At 42.3% G+C, this 17,115-nt stretch overlaps 1 long non-coding RNA gene across 1 annotated transcript; it reads left to right on the forward strand.

The window, feature by feature from the left end:
* The first annotated feature begins 492 nt into the window (after positions 1-492).
* On the forward strand, positions 493-15,739 carry LOC133558808 (uncharacterized). The gene is made up of 4 exons (XR_009808009.1): positions 493-625; positions 6,980-7,055; positions 9,452-10,522; positions 15,340-15,739. It is a non-coding gene; the product is annotated as an uncharacterized LOC133558808 (long non-coding RNA).
* The last annotated feature ends 1,376 nt before the right edge of the window (positions 15,740-17,115 follow it).

Below are 17,115 nucleotides of genomic sequence, written 5' to 3' on the forward strand. Positions count from 1 at the left end.
CGTGGCGAGGAGCCCTGGCAGGCCCTCGGTCTTGCCGTATGAAAATCAGATCCTGGCCGTCAGCCAGGTGAATCACACATCTGACCTCGTTCACCATGCCAGCAAATCACGTCTGACGCAGCCTTTCTCTCAACATAGTTATGAAGTTTGTACAACATAAACATTTCACATGATTATATGTAATTACTCTGTGCTGCTCGAACATCCACTCACTGAAAGCAGCAAACCTCAGTGATTCTCATTATGACTAACGAGACAAATGAGAGAAGTCAACGGCAAGATTTTGTTCCCAATAAACACCCCCAAAAAATGTGACCCGCTGCCCTGAAAAGTTAGGCTGCATTTATCAGCGCCTCCTTCGTCTCGTGACGCTCTCAAACGCAATTAGTCAAGAGAAGTAAGTAGGCCAAACGCACACGCCTGACATTCGCTCCTACTCCACCCTCTCACTACACAGATAGTTCCTATCGCCTTCCGAGCCTGACTGCCAATCACGTGTTTGCACTAAGTAAAGCTCCTCTACCCAACTAGATAGGACATGTTACATTTTGCAGCTGCGTCTCTCAAACAGCACCAACTGAGTATTAATATATTTGTTTCCACAGAGTATGGTGACTATATGACTGTAAGTAGAAATAAATTTTCTCTTTTATGTCAATTTTGTTTTGTTCAAATCTCATTTGTACAAGTTTAAAACCAGTGCAATGCTAATTGTACAATTCGTTAGCCAGTCAATGGGCATTGCAGCATAAACGCCAAAGTTATTCCTGTAAGGACGGCGTGGCGCAGTGGGGAGAGTGGCCGTGCGCAACCCGAGCGTCCCTGGTTCAATTCCCACCTAGTACCAACCTCGTCACGTCCGTTGTGTCCTGAGCAAGACACTTCACCCTTGCTCCTGATGGGTGCTGGTTGGCGCCTTGCATGGCAGCTCCCTCCATCAGTGTGGGAATGTGTGTGTGAATGGGTAAATGTGGAAGTAGTGTCAAAGCGCTTTGAGTACCTTGAAGGTAGAAAAGCGCTATACAAGTACAACCCATTTATCATTTATTTATGGTTGTTTTTTTTCATCAAACTGTATAGAGGGCTTCAGAGTTTTGACTAAAGTATCCCACAATCCATTGCTGGCAGCCATGAGTCATTTTTCATGATTGTGCTACGCATAAAATAACATTGCACCAGCTTTGACACGATGGAGAAATACTCTAAGTCAGTAGATAACAAGTCCCTTACTCGTTAAAAGAAGCAAAAGAGCCGTAATTGGATGTAAGGATCCATACAAGATCGATAAGTCTGAGTTGAGCAGAGATCACAACCTCTTCCCCGATGTTCATTTTAAACCTTGAAAGACTGTCAAAATTATTAAAACCTAGAAAGCTATGACCGCTTTGTTTGTAGATGGGTTTGTAATGTTTGTGTTTATAAACCCAGTGGACATCGTGTCGTCAAGGTTAGAGTCATGCACTTTCAGAAATGATCCGACCCGAGTTTGACACCCTGGATAATCACGGAAAACCAATTTATGGTCATCTCAGCACACTGTGACTTTAAGCCAGGATTGGGAGAAGGATTTTATGTGGAGGCTACAGTGCGTTAAAGAGAAGTGACTACAGTATCCATTATCAATCAATCAATCAATCAATGTTTATTTATATAGCCCCAAATCACAAATGTCTCAAAGGACTGCACAAATCACCACGACCACAACATCCTCGGAAGAACCCACAAAAGGGCAAGGAAAACTCACACCCAGTGGGCAGGGAGAATTCACATCCAGTGGGATGACAGTGACAATGCTGACTATGAGAAACCTTGGAGAGGACCTCAGATGTGGGCAACCCCCCCCCCCCCCCCCCCCCCCCCCTCTAGGGGACCGAAAGCAATGGATGTCGAGCGGGTCTAACATGATACTGTGAAAGTTCAATCCATAGTGGCTCCAACACAGCGGCGAGAGTTCAGTTCAAGCGGATCCAAGACAGCAGCGAGAGTCCCGTCCACAGGAGACCATCTCAAGCGGAGGCGGATCAGCAGCGTAGAGATGTCCCCAACCGATACAGGCGAGCGGTCCATCCTGGGTCCCGACGAGCGGTCCATCCTGGGTCTCGACTCTGGACAGCCAGTACTTCATCCATGGTCATCGGACCGGACCCCCTCCACAAGGGAGGGAGGACATAGGAGAAAGAAAAGAAGCGGCAGATCAACTGGTCTAAAAAGGAGGTCTATTTAAAGGCTAGAGTATACAGATGAGATTTAAGGTGAGACTTAAATGCTTCTACTGAGGTAGCATCTCGAACTGTTACCGGGAGGGCATTCCAGAGTACTGGAGCCCGAACGGAAAACGCTCTATAGCCCGCAGACTTTTTTTGGGCTCTAGGAATCACTAATAAGCCGGAGTCTTTTGAACGCAGATTTCTTGCCGGGACATATGGTACAATACAATCGGCAAGATAGGCTGGAGCTAGACCGTGTAGTATTTTATACGTAAGTAGTAAAACCTTAAAGTCACATCTTAAGTGCACAGGAAGCCAGTGCAGGTGAGCCAGTACAGGCGTAATATGATCAAACTTTCTTGTTCTACTATCAAAGTTCTTCAACCGAGCACATCAAGTTGGATTCATTTTTACTTACTCTTGTTCAAAAAGAGCTCAGTAGGAGACCACGGGAAAGACCCAGGACACGGTGGAGAGACTCTCTCTCCCAGCTGGCGAGGGATCGCTCTGGAATTTCCCGAAAAGAGTTGGACGAAGTAATTTGGGCGAGGAAAGTTTGGACTTCTCTGCCTAGGCTGCTGCCCCCGCGACCTGACTTTAGACAAGCAGAAGAAGGTAGATGGATGGATCATTTTTACTTACTATATTTTTAATGACCTGAAATGAAATGATCCAAACAAAGACAAAGTTGTTCATAGCCCATCACATCTCGGTAGATGCTCGCCTTCGCTGTTCACTCTTTGCAGCTCCTTCCATTTGTCCGGAAATATGCTTAGGAATTCAATTAACGCCAGTATTTTCTTTCCCCTCCTGATTGTGGCGACAGTGGCAGGTGACAATTGCACATGTTGTCGACATTATGAGTTTCACTGGAGAAATGATCAACAGCAATGAGCGTGTAGACAAACAAAGCCTACTAATATGGCTAACGCAGGGGTGTCAAACGTACGGCCCGCGGGCCGGATCAGGTTTTATCCGGCCCGCCGGATGAGTTTGCTGAGTATAAAAATTAGCCAGAATTCCATCCATTTTCTACCACTTATTCCCTTTTGGGGTAGCGGGGGGCGCTGGCGCCTATCTCAGCTACAATTGGGCTGAAAGCGGGGTGCACCCTGGACAAGTTGCCAGCTCATCGCAAGGCCAACACAGATAGACAGACAACATTCACACTCACATTCACACACTAGGGCCAATTTATTGTTGCCAATCAACCTATCCCCAGGTGCATCTCTTTGGAGGTGGGAGGAAGCCGGAGTACCCGGAGGAAACCCACGCATTCACGGGGAGGACATGCACACTCCACACAGAAAGATCCCGAGCCTGGGATTGAACCCAGGACTGCAGGACCTTCGTATTGTGAGGCAGACGCACTAACCCCTCTTCCACCGTGAAGCCCTGAGCCAGAATTTTTGAATAAAATAAACAGTTCTAAATGAGTCCACTAGATCAGTGGTCCCCAACCGGCAGGCCGCAGAAGAATTTTTTATCAACATAGAAAACACAAGATACACTCATAATTAGTGCACCAATCCAAAAAACGTCCCTTTTTCATGACAAAAAAAAATAAATACAAAAAAAATAATAATAATTTGGCCGCGGGACAAATTATCAAGCGTTGACCGGTCAGCAGCTACAAAAAGGTTGGGGACCACTGCACTAGATGTCACAATAGCAATTATTTGTATCTTTGTAGATTATGCTACAAAGTAAACCACAATATATTAGTGCACCAGTTGACGAAAATGAGCAAACTACATAAATAACATCCTGTAATTTGATTTTGATATTATTTGTTTATCTTGATGGATTGAAAATTAACACCAATGAGTTGACTGGTGAACTGTATCACGTAATTTATTCAGAAAGTATAAATAACGACAAATAAAGACAGAATACTATTAACTGCAACATGTAAGTGTAAAAAAACATAATTTGTACATTTTCAAATTGTGCTTGATCTATTTTTAACAAAAAAAACAATCTGTAGTCGTTTTTATTTTTAGGTTATCGTGCCGTGATTTTACCACTCCGGCCCACTTACGAGTAGATTTTTCTCCATGTGGCCCCCGATCTAAAATTAGTTTGACACCCCTGGGCTAACGGCAATGCATTGTGGGAAAGGCAGAAAAATCCAAAGCCGACTATTGTCATATTAACATGATTCTTACACATAACTTTGTATGCTTACTTTTACAATAACTTCATTGTGGAGACTATCAATAAACACGTTTTTCATTTCCAATTTAAAGGACTGTTTACCAACATTTATGTAGGGTAGGATAAAATATGTAAATACATCTGGGTTCTACAAAGGGTAGCCTGTGTTACATTGTGATAAAAAAATAAGCAGCAACATTTGAAAGAGATATAGCAAAACTATACAACGTAACAAAAAAAAATGTGTGTTTAGTCGCCATTAAATGTAACTTTCGCCATCGCGAAAGTGACGACCGGTAGAAAATGGATGGATAAATGGATTTTAAAAATATATTTGTCAAAGCCAATTAGGCAAATTATTCTAATGATGTCATAATGACACACCCATACCCAGGGACGTGCACATGATTAGAGAGGGGCAGGGGCTCAAAGTCAGAAAAGGGCAGGACATTTTTTTTTTGGTCCTTTACACAATATGGAAATTAATGTAAAATTAATTTTGCTAATAGGAAGCTAACTACTTAGCTGTGTGTCCTTTGTAGGTAAAAGTGATTGCCATTTATTTTGTGTCAACAAATTATTGTCATAATGAGTTAATTCACATTATCATAGGCTTGGAAGACATGAAAAGCAACAAAACACTGGTTTATTATTAGGCTATTTATTGTTAAAGATAAGCACTTTAATATTGAACATTGAACAGTGCAACATGAACTTTGAAAAATAAAATAAAAATAAATACCCAAATGGAAAAAAACTTCAATGTGAAAATCTGTCCTTCTTCCCTTTACTTGATGAAAACACCATCAAGTTGTAACTTATGGTCTTTCTCACTTAATGCTCAGACTAAACAACTGAAACGCAATACAACTTTATATCTAAACCTCTACTGTGAGAGAAATGTGATCCGCCGTAAATACAGTGCATTTTATTTTGAAAATTAACCCGGTGTTTTATTTTGTATTTTGTACACTACTTCCTGTCCCGCACGATCCGCTCTGCTCTGTGCGGAATTGATGTGCCGTGCTCAATTGATGCGCTGTGCTCCGACGTCCGGCATAAACAGAAGCTGACACATTGAATAATAGAAAATACAGCGTTTTTCTGAAATATGACCCATATTAAATGCTGAATAAGTGGACGGCGACTAGACCATAACTCACAGGTTCAAGTTGCTCCACTCACACATCTCCTCAGGCCGTAGTTGGCTCTCTCTCCTCTCTCTCTCTCACTTACTCACTCACTCGCCCTCTCTCTCTCTCTCTGGCAGAAGCGAAGGCTCAAACAACCCGGTATTACAAGAAAATGTGGAGTTTTTTTTGTTGTTGTTTTTTTTATATCCCTAACAGGAACTTATTAATGTTGTTGAAAGAAAACAAAAAAAAAAACACACACACAGGCAGAGGGCACTTTTTAAGACGAGGCAAAAAAGGCCAGGGGCTCAAGCACCCATAGGGCCCTATGTGTGCACGTGCCAGCCCATACCACAACTCTGGCCACGTTATCGCCGCGACAAATAGATTGTGGGAAACACTGTCGTCACAGTGCTAGTAGTGTTACTGATACAACTATTGTTACACAACTTGTTTTCTCACCCACTATTCTTCCACTGTCTCTATCCCAACACAACACACTGATTTCAAGGTTTGGAGTTTTTCCTTGTTCCAGTCGCCAAAGTGTTGGTTCGTATTCAGTTGGTTTGCATTAAATTTTGCAAAGTGCTTTGAGTTTGCTTTTTTGCTTACAGGACTACAATTTACACAGTTACATAAATGATGACCTACATCAGCGGTGCCCAATCCGCCTGCAGCTCATTTTTCATTGATCAGATCATTTGATTATCCTGAATAGAGGTGAAACAATTCCTTGTTTGATGGTAATGTTAAAAGCATCAAACTGTTCACAAAATAGCTCATCGTGCTCATAGTCGGCCTTAGTGACGTTCACTAAGGTCATAGAGTGCATGGTGGCGGTCAGTAATAATGATGTGTTGTTTTTGAGAATGCAGCCATTGTAATGTCAAATTAGAGTTTTAGATACGAATGGTTATTAGCACTAACTGGTCATTTGTGAACATAAACTACATCCAGTTTGGGGATCAAAATGTAATTGTACAGTAAAAGTAGGCTTTAGTCCAGTTGCAGTGATTCTCAACCTTTTTTCAGTGATGTACCCCCTGTGAACATGTTTTTAATTCAAGTACCCCCTAATCAGAGGAAAGCCTTTTTGGTTGAAAAAAAAGAGATAAAGAAGTAAAATACAGCACTGTGTCATCAGTTTCTGATTTATTAAATTATATAAAAGTGCAAAATATTGCTCATTTGTAGAGGTATTTCTTGAACTATTTGGAAAAAAAAGGTATAAAAATAACTAAAAACTTGAGAAAAATAAACAAGTGATTCAATTATAAATAAAGATTTCTACACATCGAAGTAATCATCAACTTAAAGTGCCCTCCTTGGGGATTGTAATAGAGATCAATCTGGATTCATCAACTTCATTCTAAACATTTCTTTACAAAAAGTAAATCTTCAACATCAGTATTTATGGAACATGTCCACAAAAAAATCTAGCTGTCAACACTGAATATTGCATTGTTGCATTTCTTTTCACAGATTATTGTCATAACTTGGCTCGGATTAGAGTTGTTTCTTCGACGCAGATGATGATTAGCACGAGGAAGACGTGACTGTGAGTACATATTTTTATTTAACACTATAACTAATCAAAGATAAACAAAAGCACTCACAAGGAGGTACAAACACTTGGCTATGAACAAAAAGACTAGCATAAATGCTGCAAACTACAAACATGAAAAGAAAACATTTGCACTCTGGCATGAAAAAACAAAACTAGCACTGTGGCATAAACAACAAAACTTACACGGCATGGAACTGTGGACGAGGGCATGAATTTTGGAACAGCATGGGTAGGGAGTGTGCGTGTGAAGATCACAGAACCAAGACAGAGAAAAAATTACTTTAAATAGTAGCTGTGATGATTGGAAACAGGTGTGAGAGGCTGAGGATCGGGGAGTGACTAGGGGGACCAGGTGGAAACTAATGAGTTGGCATGGAGATGAAAACAAAACAGGAAGTGCAAAACAAAACTGAGTGTCCAAAAAACAAAACATAACATGAACAAAACAAAACCGGATCCATTGGCGTGACATTTATGAACCTACATTCATATTTTGTTGAAGTGTTATTCAATAAATATATTTTTAAAGGATTTTTGAATTGTTGCTATTTTTCAGTAAATATATTTATAAAGGATTTTGGAATTGTTGCTATTTTAAAAAAACTCTAACGTACCCATTGGCATAGCTTCAAGTACCCCCAGGGGTACACATACCCCATTTGAGAACCACTGGTCTAGTGTAAAGCCTGAGAAATACTCTCGCTTCACGTAAATAAAGCGTTGCATTCTTGCCCCTCCTGCACACCTTGCCACAGACCCTGACGTGCATCTCCCACGCGTCACCGTTGACGCGTACAGCAGAGCTGTGAATGGTCAGCTTTTTGCCGAGAAGGTTCCCATAGCACAGGAGAGCAGACATGCATGAAATACACAAATTATTGTATGAGATAAACCAACAGTAGCTGTAGTGCAATACGTCCGACACTGATTGTTATTTATTACTTCGGTACTCTTGTCTTGTTCTGTATATTGTACAGTATTTTGTATTTCTATAGTGTTTTGTATATTGTACAGGATTGCTTATTATTTTTATTGGATAGTAGTGTGTTTATTTCAATTGTTAGTTTTTTCCTTTATTACCTCTTGTGTTATTTATTTCACCCCATATTTGTTCCCACTACCGCACCTTAAGTTGGAGTCTTTAATCTCGTTATCCATCCATCCATCCATTTTTTACCGCTTATTCCCTTTTGGGGTCGCGGGGGCGCTGGCGCCTATCTCAGCTACAATCGGTGCAAATATAATGACAATAAAGTCCATTCTATTCTATTCTATTTCCATTATGCCGACAAATGCACAAAAACGAAATATTGCAATAAGAAACTGGTAATGGAGACACCCATATTTCAAAAAACCTCTCAAATATCGGACATTTTTTGCGCTCTCATTAAGTGTTTTTTAAGACGTTCCGATATTGAAGTCTTTCGCAAAAGCACGATGGAAACACTTTTTTCGCATTTAGAGGTTACATAAACACCAAAATGGCGGGGCAACGCAAGACAATGAGGGTTGTCTTGTCTCGCTTCCGATCAGTCGGACGTGGGGAGTGTGGCAGCACCGCCGCAGCAGGCCGCCGAGCAGGTCCCTTCCCGGCAATGCAGGCTGTGCTCAAAAACGTTACCCGCCATGTTGCTACAATTAAAAACAAAAAAGGAAAATGATTTCATCTTGTGTATGGGAATATTTGTGCCACAAATATTCCCATACACAAGATGAAATCATTTTCGGAGTGATAAACGAGCAGTGTCAATACTAGCGTTATCACAAACTAGCTGTGTGAAGCGATCCTTCATCGGCTTGGGTCCCGGTAGTGCTTTTTTTCCCACTCTAATAAAGGTCCACTGTGGCATCTTTTTCAGTCTCATCACAATGAAAGACTTTCTGCAGAACAAAGACCCCTTCGCCGATACAGTCCTCAAAGAGAAGGTGTCACAAGGAGGCAAACTCGCTAAAACGATAGCTCAAACTGGTCGCTTAGCAACCTGAATCTTTAAAGCAAAACTGTGAGAGGTTAGACACATTTAAAGCGTTTCTGATCACACAAACATTAATTTAGATACTGACTTATGATTTGATATTTTATGGATTTAGGAAGTGTTGTCAGGGACAAGCGGTAGGAAATGGATGGATAGAGGAAGTGTTTTCCTTACAGTCAAGGATAAAAAGGAAGGTAGACTAGGATAGCATTATCCAAGTTACTAAGTCCAAGAAAACACAAACATACATTTAACAAGCTGGATAAGGATATCAATAGCATTACCAATTAAATTAGTAACATTTGGCAAATAATACAATGGGGTTCATGATTATGTTGGTAAAAGCATGATGTCAGTTCCTTTGTATGCGACTCAAACAAACACTTCCTGCTTCTCTCTGTGTCTTTGAAGGGGTCAGAGAAGGTCGACTGAGGTGGGGCCCAGCCAGAACCAGTGTTAGTAAACAGTAGAGACCGAGGGAAGTGCCTCATCCGACACATATTTTAGGGTTTACACAGTCCGGCGAGCAAGAAGTATCCCTTCTGCACGGCCCTCACACACACACACACACACACACACACACACACACACACACACACACACACACACACACACACACACACACACACACACACACGCACACACACAAACACACGCACACACGCACACACACTTGCTGCAGAGTCTCAAACATTAGCAGTAAACACTAGGGCCCCTCACAAGATGCTTTGCAAATATTTACAAGCTGGCAGGCGTGGAGGAGAGAAAAAGACAGAAAGCCAAGCAGTGATGGTTGAGTTGGACCAACATGGGCTCAGCCTCACATCGCCTCCATCTCTTCAGCGAGAAAACAACAACACCTTTTTCAGCGACCGTGTGCGGCGTCTTACCCCGAGTCACCCCTGTGGCATTTACTTTCCTTCTTGGAAAATAAATAAACCGAAGTCTTGTAAGTTTGTCAGCTAATCGCAATAAGACCAGGCGGTGGTGAGATGTAATTAGTTCAATTTCATCAATTTCCAGTGTATCCGTAAAGTATTCACAACGCTTTAATTGCTGCGAAAGGTGCATCAACAAAGTCTTGAGCAAAGGCTGTGAGTACTTATCCATCCATCCATTTTCTACCGCTTAATCCCTTTTTTGAGATCGCGGGGGGCACTGGCGCCTATCTCAGCTACAATCGGGCGGAAGGCGGGGTACACCCTGGACAAGTCGCCACCTCATCGCAGGGCCAACACAGATAGACAAACAACATTCACACTCACACACTAGGGCCAATTTAGTGTTGCCAATCAACCTATCCCCAGGTGCATGTCTTTGGAAGTGGGAGGAAGCCGGAGTACCCGGAGGGAACCCACGCATTCACGGGGAGAACATGCAAACTCCACACAGAAAGATCCCGAGCCTGGATTTGAACCCAGGACTACAGGACCTTCGTATCGTGAGGCAGACGCACTAACCCCTCTGCCACCGTGAAGCCAAGTGAGTACTTATGGACATGTGATATTTGCAAAATGTTTAAAAAGAAAACTTCACATTATCATTATGGGGTATTGTGTGTAGAATTTTGAGGATGAAAAATAATTTATTCCATTTTGGAATAAGATTTCAACATAACACAATGTGCAAAAAGTGAGGCACACTTTGATGCTTCACTGGCCTACAGCTGATCTCAGGAACTGGTGATTGCTAAGGGGATTTGTTAGCAGGTGTGTCGCCTGGAGTTGTCCTGCCACAACTTTCACCTCTTCCCACACTTAACAAAGTTGGTTGATTGTCTATACTGGCCCACATTAAAGAATGTGGTAAAGGTTTCTAGAAGCTCTAACCTACGGCCCACGAAGGTTACGTGGAGTAATAGGTTTGCCAAGTATTAAAATGAGCTGGTTTTTTTTTTTTGGAATGAAAGAAACTGCTGTTCTACAAACCCCATTTCCAAATGAGTTGGAAAATTGTTTTAGATGTAAATATAAACGGAAAACAATGATTTGCAAATCATTTTCAACCCATATTCAATTGACTGCTGTTGTGTCACACACACACTGTGTGCTTCCTGCTGCTGCAAGTGCACTCAGAAGATCCACTGCAAACACCAGAGACTCCCACACACTCATCAAGCGGACCACGCCCACTCCCCGCCGCAGCCGACCGCAGGTTACACCCGACGCTAATGAAGAAGGGCAGTATAAAGATGGCCGACGCTGACTCCTCAATGTCGGAACGTAAACTACTCTTGTAAGCTGCGTGTCTCTGACTACCTCCTGATCTCGCTCATTGCCTAATTCCTTGTGACCTTGTGCCCTTGTGCCCACCGCTGTTTCCCTTCTGGACCCATTTTGACTTCCCGGATCCTCGACCTTGTTTATGGACTTTGGACCCGCTCTCCTGCCTCTGACCTCGCTTGGACTTTGGACTCCCTCTGGCTTGCTCCCTCTCGGATTTGGACACCCTTTTCAACCAACACACACCTCAACAAACCTTATGGTATCTACATATGATAAATCCCACACATAGTCTTTCATGCAAACACGTAGTAGCATACACACTCCACGTAATCATCAAGTCTTCGAATAAACCTGTTGAACTTGACATTCCTTCGCTGTGCCGTCTCCTTCCCCAGTAGCAAACATAACAACTGCACTACAAAGACAAGATATTTGATGTTCAAACTCATAAACTTTATTTTTTTTTTTTGCAAATAATTAACTTAAAATTTCATAGCTGCAACACATGCCAAAGTAGTTGGGAAAGGGCATGTTCACCACTGTGTTACATCACCTTGTCTTTTAACACTCAATAAACCTTTGGGAACTAAGGAGACACATTTTTGAAGCTTTTCAGGATGAATTCTTTCCCATTCTTGTTTTATGTACAGCTTCAGTCGTTCAACAGTTCAGGGTTTCCGCTGTCGTATTTTACGCTTCATAATGCGCCACACATGTAACATGTGCTGAATGTGGCATGGCATTGTCTTGCTGAAATAAGCAGGGGCGTCCATGAAAAAGATGGCACTTAGATGGCAGCATATGTTGTTTCAAACCCTGTAAGTCCCTTTCAGCATTAACGGTGCCTTCACAGATGTGTAAGTTACCCATGCCTTGGGCACTAATGCACCCTCATACCATCACAGATGCTGGCTTTTGAAATTTGCATCGATAACAGTCAGGATGGTTCTCTTCCCCTTTTGTCCGGATGACTAGATGTCGAATATTTCCAAAAACAATTTGAAATGTGGACCACAGAACACTTTTCCACATTGCATCAGTCCATCTTAGATGATCTCGGGCCCAGAGAAGCCGGCAGCGTTTCTGGATGTTGTTGATAAATGGCTTTTGCTTTGCATCTTGCACTTACAGATGTAGCGACGAACTGCATTTAGTGACAGTGGTTTTCTGAAGTGTTCCTGAGCCCATGTGGTGATATCCTTTAGAGATTGATGTCGGTTGTTGATGCAGTGCTGTCTGAGGGATCGTAGGTCATGGTCACTCAATGTTGGTTTCTGGCCATGCCGCTTACGTTGAGTGATTTCTCCAGATTCTCTGAACTTTTGGATGATATTATGGACCGTAGATGTTGAAATCCCAAAATTTCTTGCAATTGCACTTTGAGAACCGTTTTTCTTAAACTGTTTGACTATTTGCTCACGCAGTTGTGGACAAAGGAGTGTACCTCGCCCAAACCTTTCTTGTGAATGACTGAGCATTTTTGGGAAACTGTTGTTATACCCAATCATGCCACCTACCTGTTCCCAATTAGCCCGCACACCTGTGGGATGTTCCAAATAAGTGTTTGATGAGCATTCCTCAACTTTATCAGTATTTAATGCCACCTTTCCCAACTCCTTTGTCACGTGTTCCTGGCATCAAATTCTAAAGTTAATGATTATTTGCAAAAAAAAAGTTTTTCAGTTTGAACACCAAATATGTTGTCTTTGTAGAATATTCAACTGAATATGGTTTGAAAATGATTTGCAAATCATTGTATTCCGTTTATATTTACATCTAACACAATTTCCCGACTCATATGGAAACAGGGTTTGTATTCTTTAGGAACATTTTCCAGTTTTGCTTGCTCAAAATGAGGCCAAAGAAAGCAATGGACAAGCAATGTGTGTTCTAAAACATTCAGGAAGTATCCACAGCATTGTCGTAAATGCTTTCTCCCCTTTTTTTCTACTGCACACCAAGAAGATTTACTAACAAGGTAAAGTGAATTGTATTTTTTAAAATTTCTAATCAGTGTAGCAACCTGGCTGTTAAAGTTAAAGGGAAACTGCACTTTTTTGGGGGGGTATTTTGGCTATCCCTCACGATCCTTGATCAAATTAATTTTTCTTTATTATGCATTCTAATTTGTATTATACAGCAAGTATAAGGTGGCTAACAATGCAACTAATGAGAGTTATCTATTTCGCCCATAAAGCCCTTTAAAAAACATCCCAAAAAGCGCCAATGATACTCCATCTGCATGTCGTGTTTGAATATTAGCCAAGTATTAGTGATATTGTTATTATAAACGCAGAGAAAATACTTTTAGCGGCAATGTGATCACAGAGAGGTAACTATCTTATGCAGCTTTTGACATACTGAGGCAATGAGCTGTTGCATCGCCTCTGAGTTGATGAAAGCTAATTCTAGATTCTAAATCAGGGGTCTCAAACTCACTTTACCTGAGAGCCACTGGCTGCAGAGTCTGGGTGAGGCTGGGCCGCAAGAAAATATTTCCTAAAAAATGTTTTGCATACTCCTCAGCATGGAATACATTAGTATTCAGCCGACGCACGGAGAGTAATGTTATTTCCGCAATGTGTGTGGTTCCACTTTCCCTCCCTACAGAGACACGGTGGTCGGCGGATAATAGTCGGGAAAGTACCGGGATAGCAAGCGTAAAAAAGTATTTTACCCGGACTATAGAAAGTTGTGGCCATAAACCAAGAATTTGGTCCACTTTGACATTTAATTTAGACCCGGTGATCCCAAGAAAGATCTGCGTGAGGATTATGATTAATTATTCATCTAAATGGGAAGATATGAACAGTCCATCAGTCGGCATCCAAGTGAAAGCAGACATTGTACAGTAAGGGTTTTTATTGATGTAATGAGGTGGCGGCTTGTCCAGGGTGTACGCCGCCTTCCGCCCGATTGTAGCTGAGATAGGCACCAGCGCCCCCCGCCACCCCAAAGGGACTAAGCGGTAGAAAATGGAGGAATGGACGGAATTGTTTTATTGAGTTCATACTGTAGTTTTTTTTCTTGGTTAGCACTTTGCAATGGTGCTACTTAGTACTTAGTGCTTATTACTCAGCCTTACAAAACTTGTAGCTCATCCTCTTTTTATTCAGGCTAAAAAAATATAAGGTTCTGGATCATCATTTGTTTCAAAGTAGTCTTTATAGGCTCTCTTGAAGTCTGTCATGATTAGTGGTAGTTGTTGATTGACAATCCACAACTTAATTCGCAGCCCGCCGTATGCTTTAAATGAGCAAAATATGTACATATTACATGTTATCAAGAATGTGCCTGTTACTACATTACATATATAATTGCAGTATGTATATAAAACGTTGATGGAGGTTTTTGGATCTTATTTACAGCACTCCATAGGCGAAATAAAGCGACTTTCATTGGCTCCATTGTTTGCTGACTTTAGCCAGTGTTTAATTACAACTCAGAATGAATTAAAAAGGATAAACGTATGCCGTCTTGTCTCACACAAAGATTGTGAATGAGTGCGTGTGTGTCAGCGGGGTGGCTACAAAGGAGGATGGTTCAGCTAGTTGTTGTTCTGACTTTACTTTAACATTTACAATAGACCCAATATCCCTTTGTTTGCCTGATAAACAAAAGTGGCGCTTTATATTGTGTTCAAAGTGTACAAACTTGAACTAAATTATAGACATTAGTCGAGGCTGGAACCCGTTATGTTTACATTGTTTCTTACGGAAAGATTTACTTCTATATACTTTTCTATTTACAAATCCTGTTCAACAACAAATTTGTTTTTTAAATCAAGGTTCCACTGGAAATGATTTTTTTATTTTTAGAATATACCGAGGGTGGTATGGTGCAAACACCTGCTGCCTACGCGCGGCTGCACTAACACTTCATTCAGCACACCTGACGCTGATGAGACCTCTGCCTTCATAAGCCAGCACGTCCTGTGTTCCAGTGCCAGAACTAACTACTTGTACCTGTACAGTAAATCTTACACATCTGTAGATTCCTTGCCTATGTGCTTCCTCGCTCTTTGTGTTTCCCCTCCGTTGTGCTCACTGTCTCTTGTCCTGTGTCGTCATCCAGCAGCCCTTCGTCATCACCTGGTTTCGAGCTGTGTGTCTCCTCTCCCTGGATCCCCTCTGGACTTCATGCTGCCTTCCTGGATCTCGACCTCACACCTGCCCACAGACAACGACATCACGTTCCATCCCCAGACCTCCTGCCTGTCCCTGGACCTCCCAGCCTGCCTTGCCCTTTCTGGACTTCTGCACCGATCTCAACACGCACCTTCAACACCACCCAGTAACAATCCACATATAATCGCTACACATAGTCACACCGTAGACATTTGGATTAGTCACACACTTCATTTATATATTTCAATTAACATGCTGCAAACTAACGACGCCCCTGCCTCCGGGCCGTCTCTTTCTCCCACTGTAATGTTACAGACGGACAATAAAAAACTGATGCATTTCTAAAATGGCCCCCAGGCTGTAATTTGGACACTGGTGACTTATTGATATCCATATAATATGTATTTTGATGTTTTATGTTTATTATTGTGCCGTAGAACTTTTGGCTGCAGCACAATAACGTATGAGCAATGATTGCCTGACCCCCACGTCGGCCCTCAGCCTGCCCAAAACAATACCAGGACGAGCTGAGCTTCCCCAAACGCGGCGGTGGAACACAAATAGTAACTTCTAGAAGCCCGCTGGCTGCCACTACAGAGGAGAAAGGAAACCAAACGAGGAGGACAAACAGTAGGACAGAGAAGAGGTGGAAATGGGCGGCGGCCAGGAACTGCTGTTCTTCCTGCCTTAATCACAAGTCAGAGAATTTCCTTTCATTGTCGCAGCTCCAGACTCATTAACCAGTAAGACCCCAACATGCACACTTGTCCATGTGGAGCTGGAGATTATCTTTTATGTGTAGGAACACTTCATCATGCATAACATGTAGGTTTAGTGATTGACACTCGGCTTCATTTTAGCACACACACACACACACACACACACAAACACACACACACACACACACACACACACCTACACAATGAGTCACAGGTACCCTACTTGGCACAGCAGGCAGCATTGTGCAGCATTGGCTGCGCTCTGATAAACACACATCATTATGAAATACTGAGGACACAGTAAATATTTGCCAGGCCACTTATCAGCCCACCTTATCTTGGCGTGAACTCCAGGCACTGCATGACTCCTGGGCCCTTTTATTTTCCTAATGCCTTTGCTGGCCCTGATAACTCCAGCCCGCCACCTGCAGAAAGCACTTATTCTTTCAGGGGGTTCCTGGAAAACTTGCGGCGTGATGTATACACGGGTGAGAGATTAGTGCGTGGTCTAGACATTGGAATAATCCAATCAGGGCTGAGGTTGGTGAACAAAGATGAAAAAAACGACTAAAAACATCACTTAGAAAAGTCGTACGTCAACTTAAATGGTTCTGTGATGGCGCTGTTAAGTAAAAATTATTGTATCAGTCTCATAGGAATGAATTGAAACCAATTTAATTGGTGCTTGCCCATCACCCAAAAACAGCAGAATTTTAACATGTAACATCCATCCATCCATCCATTTTCTACCGCTTATTCCCTTACAGGTAGCGGGGGGCGCTGGTGCCTATCTCAGCTGTAATCGGGCGGAAGGCGGTTTACACCCTGGACAAGTCGCCACCTCATCGCAGGGGCAACACAGATAGACAGACAACATTCACACACTAGGGCCAATTTAGTGTTGCCAATCAACCTATCCCCAGGTGCATGTCTTTGGAGGTGGGAGGAAACCGGAGTACCCGGAGGGAACCCACGCAGTGACGGGGGGAACATGCAAACTCCAC

This window comes from Nerophis ophidion, linkage group LG09 (genome assembly GCF_033978795.1).
Source record: "Nerophis ophidion isolate RoL-2023_Sa linkage group LG09, RoL_Noph_v1.0, whole genome shotgun sequence".
Classification (NCBI taxonomy): Eukaryota; Metazoa; Chordata; class Actinopteri; order Syngnathiformes; family Syngnathidae; genus Nerophis; species Nerophis ophidion.